This window comes from Aegilops tauschii, unplaced genomic scaffold (assembly GCF_002575655.3).
Source record: "Aegilops tauschii subsp. strangulata cultivar AL8/78 unplaced genomic scaffold, Aet v6.0 ptg000427l_obj, whole genome shotgun sequence".
NCBI classification, from domain to species: domain Eukaryota; kingdom Viridiplantae; phylum Streptophyta; class Magnoliopsida; order Poales; family Poaceae; genus Aegilops; species Aegilops tauschii.
In genome coordinates this window covers 11,101-19,123 of record NW_027332669.1, presented here as the reverse complement: position 1 = coordinate 19,123, position 8,023 = coordinate 11,101, and the positions used below count along the sequence as shown (strand labels likewise).

General features: G+C 35.8%; 1 non-coding gene across 1 annotated transcript; it reads left to right on the top strand.

The window, feature by feature from the left end:
- The first annotated feature begins 323 nt into the window (after window positions 1–323).
- On the top strand, window positions 324–395 carry TRNAR-UCU (transfer RNA arginine (anticodon UCU)). The gene has a single exon. It is a non-coding gene; the product is annotated as a tRNA-Arg (tRNA).
- Window positions 396–8,023: the final 7,628 nt, after the last annotated feature.

The window sequence follows — 8,023 nt, the reverse complement described above, 5'->3', positions numbered from 1 at the left end:
TTTACCATTCTGTATAAATGGACTATTCTATTTGTATAGATATTGGTAGAGGGGCGTATCCAACCCTCTTTTATCCACTAGTTACCCCTCTTTAGTTTAAGAGTATAGAGCAGTTTGGTAGCTCATAAGGCTCATAACCTTGGGGTTGCGGGTTCGATTCCCACTACCGGCTCCATACTCCTTCTTTATGATATATGCATGATATAATATATACATCATGCATTTGTATCTGGATTTTTTGATTTCCTAAAAGAGTTTTGGTCTAACAGTTTTTTCTCGGAAGAAGCAAAAAAATAAAAGAAAGAATAAAATATGAAAGAAAAGCGTCCATTGTCTAATGGATAGGACAGAGGTCTTCTAAACCTTTGGTATAGGTTCAAATCCTATTGGACGCAATCTTATTTCTATCTATTCTTTAAATAACTATACTAAACTAAAAACAAAGAAAACTTTTTTGCATGATTCAAATGAAAAAGCTTTCTCAACGATTCCTATTCTACTAACAAGAGTAGACATGCAAAATTTATTTGTTACTGAAGAGAAAACCGTTCCAGCTGTTCCTGAATAGCTTCCTTCAAAAGGATTTCCGCTTGCTCGGTGAATGTCTTGCTAGAAGATATAATTTCTTGGAATTGAGGTTTAGTATCTTTTAGATGTTTACGTAACTCATCCAGAAATTTATTTACCTGTTCAATTTCTAACGAATCAAGATATCCTCTTGTTCCGGTATAAATAGTAGCTATCTGCTCTTCCACTGGGAGAGGATTTGCCTGGGATTGTTTAAGCAATTCCCTTAATCGTCGACCCCTTGCCAATTGATTCTGACTTGTTTTATCGAGAGCAGAGGCGAATTGTGCAAAGGCTTGTAACTCTGCGAATTGCGCTAGTTCCAATTTTGATTTGCCAGCTACTTGTTTCATGGCTTTAATTTGAGCCGCGGATCCTACTCTGGAAACAGAAATACCCACATTAATAGCGGGTCGAATTCCGGCATTGAATAGATCCGCAGATAAGAATATTTGTCCATCTGTAATGGAGATTACATTAGTAGGAATATAGGCGGAAACGTCTCCAGATTGAGTCTCAACTATTGGTAAAGCGGTCATACTTCCTTCGCCTAAAAGAGAATTTAATTTAGCGGCTCTTTCTAAAAGGCGTGAATGCAAATAAAAAACATCCCCTGGATAAGCCTCACGGCCGGGAGGTCTTCTTAATAGAAGGGACATTTGGCGATAAGCTTGTGCCTGTTTGGAGAGATCATCATAAATTATTAAAGTATGCCGTTCGCGGTACATAAAATACTCAGCCAGGGCTGCTCCCGTATAAGGAGCGAGGTATTGTAATGTAGCAGGTGAATCCGCCATTTCAGCTACTACAATAGTGTATTCCATAGCCCCCTCCTCATGGAAAGTAGTTACTACTTGAGCTACGGAGGATGCTCTTTGACCGATAGCTACATAAACACATATTACACCTTGCCCTTTTTGATTGAGAATTGTATCTGTGGCTACTGCTGTTTTGCCAGTCTGTCTGTCCCCAATAATTAACTCTCGCTGACCGCGCCCTATAGGGATCATCGAATCGATAGCAATAAGCCCTGTTTGAAGAGGTTCGTATACGGAACGCCTGGAAATTATACTTGGAGCAGGAGATTCAATTAAGCGAGATTCGGAAGCTATAATTTCGCCTTTCCCATCAATAGGTTTAGCCAGAGCATTTACAACACGACCCAAGTAAGCCTCACTCACGGGTATCTGAGCAATTCTTCCTGTTGCTTTTACAAAACTTCCCTCTTGTATCATCAACCCATCGCCCATTAATACAATCCCAACATTTTTGGATTCCAAATTCAGAGCAATACCCCTAGTACCTTCTGCAAATTCGACTAATTCACCTGACATTATTTCACCAAGACCTATAATACGAGCAATCCCATCCCCCACTTGAACTACGCGACCTATATTCTCAATCCCTACTTTCCTATTATATTGTTCAATACGTTCGCGGAGAATTTTATGAATTTCGTCGACTCGAAGGGTTGCCATTAGTGTTTCTTGACTCTTTTTTCGGAAGCAAGGGGAAAAATAATGCCTAAATTCTAAACGAAAGTAGAAGTTCAAGGCCTAATTAATTTAATTATCTCTTCCATTCCAGGGACCCGAGAATGCCAATATTAGCACGAATCGTACGGAAATGTAACTCGGTATTCAAACAACTATTCAGAGTTCCTAGAGCTCCTTGTACGGCCTGTTGGAAAACCCGCTGTCGGACCTGATTCATTGCCCTTTGTTTTTCAAAATAAAGGGTTTCGTTTTTAGACTTTTCCAATTGTTCCAAACTAATAGAAGTAGCATTAATCAAATTTGCTTTTTCTCGTTCTATCTCAGAGTATCCATTCATTCGATACTCATCCGCTTCTAGTTCGACTTTCTGTAATCGAATCCGAGCTTTTTCGAGTTGCTCAATGGTCCCTCTACGCAATTCTTCTGAATTTCGAATAGTACTCAAGATCCTCTGTTTTCGATTATCTAATAAATCTTTTAATGAAAGTAGATTATTTTGTAAGTTTACAACTTTTATGATCTCTTCCCGAACCAAACATGAATCTTTCGATTCATTTGGCTCTCACGCTCCTTTTTTTTTTTTTCTATAGCTATTTCCATATCTTTTTTTTAAGTAATGAGCCTATCCTCTATCTTCTTTTTTATGTTTATATTTCAATATACCGAAACCTATATAAGACTAGATAAATATTAAGAGGACTCTTCCGCCTAGATAAAAATATATCATGGTCAGCAAAGTTGTTTCTTTATTTTTATTTGCCCTCTAGTTAATAATTTCAATTTCATTAAGAAAAACTAACTAAATAAATGGAAAATGAAAATTAATAGAATTCTTTTTTATTTTTTTTTTTCTTCAAATCCAAAAAATTTCTCTTTTTTATACATAGGTCGTCGATTCGGCATTGGTTAAAAAAGGGCAGGGTGCCCCCTTTTTTTTTTCTAGTAAATAGTTCAAACCATTTTATCGATATGAGTGTTCTATATCAGATAAATTTTACATTAGCTATTTCCCGTTTAAATTCGGTACTAATACTAATATAGTTGTAGAAAGAGTACCTCTTTTTGCCTGGACTTCAAGCAGTTTAGCTTTAACCGTGTTAATGGTCTCACATTCTTGGTTTATAGAGAATCAAAGTTGATTTACCAATGAGTCGCGAAATGCTATGGTTCTTCCATATGATTTCTGAATTTATTCAGAAGTAATTCGTCGAGATCGTGCACCCTTTTCTTATTTATCCGAAAAATACTAAAAAATATTATAAAGTGCAGCCGGATAGATCCAATCTATTCTTGAAATAGACAACTCGCACACACTCCCTTTCCAAAAAAAATCAAAACACCAACCACTACAGTTAGATTTATTAGATTTGTTGCTAAAATATCGGTATTAAGCCCGAAACTGCCAGCGGATGGCCAGTGAGCTAAAAAAACGAAAGAATGGGTTACATTTTTCATATGCTCTCCTCTTATAGATAGGACGAACAAAGAACAAAGTTTTTCGATCACTTACTTCGCTCGCCCTTTTTTGATCGGTTTTTTTAATGCAAATAGATTCAATCTAGTAATTTCTTTTAGATTAAGTCTTACGTCTTGTTTGACCGGTGAAAGACTTCCTTTGTTGAAATGTTCTGTTCCCAAAATTCCTAAAATAAAAGGAAAAAACTTTCCACTTTCCTAAACTAAGGACGGGAAATAAGAAGGTGAGCATATCTTCTAAATTAATAATACTCAACTCAGCCCTTCCTAGAATGGGGTATTATCTGTCCCGATAAATAGATAATTCCAGGAGTAATAAATAGGAGTAAATTAAATAAAGTATTGATATAATTGGAATTGCGGAAGCAAATACCAATTTACTAAAAAAAGAAAAAAGTATCTAATCGAAATCGAAAGAATTTTTTTTTAAGATTAAACAAAAGGGTTCGCAAATAAAAGCGCTAGTGCCACAACTAGTCCATAAATTGTTAAAGCTTCCATAAAAGCTAGACTAAGCAATAAAGTACCTCGTATTTTACCTTCTGCTTCTGGCTGTCTCGCAATACCTTCTACAGCTTGTCCTGCAGCAGTACCTTGACCAACTCCAGGTCCAATAGAAGCAAGCCCTACGGCCAATCCAGCAGCAATAACAGAAGCAGCAGCAATTAGTGGATTCATGGTGAGTAGTTCCTCGTGTCAAAAAAAAGAAATGGTTAAGGATACAATCAACCAATAAATTCTTACTTCTAAGCTCTATTGGGGAGAAGTAAAGTAACTAAAAAGTACAAATTGAAATCAAATTGAAATGATAATGTGAATTGTCCGAACTACATAGAAGGGAATTCCATATCCATATATCGGATTAGATAATGAATCTAACCTAGGAATATATAATATAATATCCTATATATATATACATTTGTTTCTTCTATTTTGTTTGCATATTTTCTCATTTTCTATTGAATCGGATTCTAAAATCATTGCTTAAAGTGGAAACCCGCATAAAAGAGGACTCCACTTATAGACATTAAGGATATTATAGTATAGATCTAGCCTGACTCCACCCTCCTTAATGCATATATACTTTGAAAATTCCATAATATAGTCTATTCTCTCTCCTACAACTCTAGGCTATATATTCATACGCATTTCTAACTATTTTTTTGCAACCAAGCAGATTATCTGGAACCATGCATGAATTGAGCTAAGCTGCAAAAAAAAATACTATTTCCAAAAAGAGTCAATTCAATGATGACCCTCCATGGATTCACCTATATAGGCTGCGGCTAATGTTGCAAAAATAAGAGCTTGAATACCGCTTGTAAATAATCCAAGAAACATGACCGGTATAGGGATTACTAAGGGGACTAAAGAAACAAGAACAACAACGACTAATTCATCCGCCAATATATTCCCGAAAAGTCGAAAGCTAAGCGATAATGGTTTTGTGAAATCTTCTAGGATGTTAATTGGTAAAAGGATTGGAGTTGGTTTAATATATTTCTCGAAATAGCTCAATCCTTTTTTGCTAAGACCAGCATAAAAATATGCCGCTGACGTGAGTAAAGCTAAAGCAACAGTAGTATTTATATCATTCGTGGGCGCTGCTAATTCCCCATGGGGTAACTCTATAATTTTCCAAGGTAAAAGAGCACCCGACCAATTCGAAACAAAAATAAAAAGGAACATAGTTCCAATAAAGGGAACCCAGGGACCATATTCTTCTCCAATCTGAGTTTTGCTCAAGTCTCGAATAAACTCAAGGACATATTCAAAAAAATTCTGACCGTCGGTCGGGATGGTTTGTGGATTCCGAACAGCTATGACAACTGAACCTAGCAAGATAGTAATTACGACCCAAGAAGTGATGAGTACTTGGGCATGAATTTGGAAACCTCCTATTTGCCAATAGAAGTGTTGGCCTACTTCTACACCCGATATATCGTATAACCCCTTGAGTGTTTTAATGGAACAAGGTATAATATTCATATTGTCCTCTGATAAAAATTGAACTTCAAAAAAGGAATTCTTTTGATTCAACCATCTCTTTCTCAACTCAGCAACTTGAAGTATTAATCTTATATTTAGGATACCAAGAAAGCACATCAGATCATAATATATATCAATACCCTCTAATATATATCAATATTCCCCTTCTTTTTTCTATGCAAAAAAAATTCTATGCAAAAAAAAAGATATAGTAAAGTAAGTGATTCCATAAATTTACGCAGTTGCCCAAGAATTCACTATATATTCTTAATCAACGATTTCTTATATAGAGAGAACGGCCCTCACAAATTGAAAATACTAATTTGTTAAGAATCAATCGAATTGAAGTCATAGTGTCATCGTTGGCTGGAATCGATATATTCGCGAGATCCGGGTCACAATTTGTATCGACTAAAGAAATAGTAGGAATCCCCAAAATGGCACATTCCCGAAGAGCTATATACTCTTTTTGCTGATCAAGGACGATCACAATGTCTGGCAATCTCGTCATATATTTGATCCCGCCGAGATACCTTTGCAAGGTAGATAATTTTCTCTTCAAGATTGCCACATCTCTTTTTGGGAGATGGTGGAATTTTCCCATTTTTTCTTCTGCTCTTAAGTCTCTAAATTGAGAAAGTCTAGTTTTCGTAATCGACCAATTCGTTAACATACCACTGAACCACTTTTTATTAACATAATGACAACGAGCCCTTATTGCAGCTGATGCTACTAAATCTGTTGCTCTTTTTTTGGTACCAACAATTAAGAAACTTTTTCCCTGACTTGCTGCATCAAAAACTAAATCACAAGCTTCTGATAAAAAACGAGCCGTTCTAGCGAGATTTATAATATGAGTACCTTTACGCTTTGCCGAAATGTAAGGGGCCATTTTAGGATTCCATTTCTTAATACCATGACCAAAATGAACTCCTGCTTCTATCATCTCTTTCAAATTAATGTTCCAATATCTTCTTGTCATTTTTTCCACACTTCCTTTTTTTTTTAACCCTACCATTCCATTACGGAATTTAGTTCTTTTTGAAGATTAAGAAAGATCCGAAATAGCTTGAAATAAAAAATATTTTTTATGTATCCTTAAATGATATAGGGTTAAATGTTAAATGGGGGTTCTTATGTCTCATAAAAATTGTTTGTTACGTCAGAATCTGAAGAAACTAATTCTGTATGGAGAGAAACAAAAAATCTCTCATTTCCGACGCGAATAGATTTTTTTTTTTTATTTCGAAATAAAGGTTCTTGTCTTGTGGGGAACGATGCACAAATTTTTGGAATCCGGTACCAACAGGTATAATCCCCCCCAGAACTACGTTTTCTTTCAAGCCTTTCAACCAATCAATGCGACCTCGTAGGGCAGCTTTTGCTAAAACTCGAGCAGTTTCTTGAAAACTTGCTTCAGATATGAAACTTTGGGTATTTAGGGAAGCCCTTGTTATTCCCAATAAGATTGCCCGATAATAGATCGATTCATCCAAAGCTCGTCCTGCTCGTTCCGCTCGCAATAGTCCGATTAATTCCCCAGGCGAAAAAACATTAGACATTCCATCTTCGGAAACCCGCACTTTTGATGTTACTTGGCGTATAATAATCTCTATATGTCTATTATGGATCTGTACCCCTTGGGATCGATAAACCTTTTGGATTTTATTAACCAAAGAGATACGACTTTGGGCTATGGTTAGCTCAGCTCCAATCAAGAATCCCCAAGGGACCCCAAGAATTCTTGGTATACGCTCATTCCAATCCTCAATTCTCCTTTCGAGATTCGGGGATAATGAATCAATTGAACGCGCTTCAAAGATTTGTTCCACTTTTGGAAGACCTTGCGTTATGTCACTAGATCTCGATTTTTCATATATAAACGTAACTAACCTATCTCCCTTGTAAAGGATTTCTCCATAATGACCATTAACAGTTGCTCCTGTAGTGGCCAAATAAGGTTTAGCTGCTCTTATAACAAAGGAATTCATATTTACAATGAAAATTTGACCGGATTTTTTTATGTGCGATTTAAATAGACATACATTTTCACAAATAAATTGTCCAAGGTGAATTATTGCCAATGTCTCTTCCCAAGAATCATGATGGACAAAGTGACAATTCAAAAGGAATGGATCCAACATTATGTTACTATCGAAATTAGAAATCCTTTTATTTTCATCTATTAAAGAGTATTTAAGTTCTTGAAGTACTTGGAAGGTTTGTTTTAAATTGTCAACGAACAAATATTTTTTTAACAGGATTTTATTATGCGTTAGTAAATAGTAAGATGAAGAAAAATGCGATATACTAGCTACAATAGCGCCTAAGGGCCCAAAAATTTCTCGAATAGGAATTCTAGGATTCCATTCTTTTATCGCATTGGGATGTTTTGAATTCTTGAATAAACCAATTCGAGAACAGTTGGATGCCGACAAAATCATCAAAGAGTGGTATTCTTTATTTCGATTCAACAAAGTGCCAATAGCTTCTGG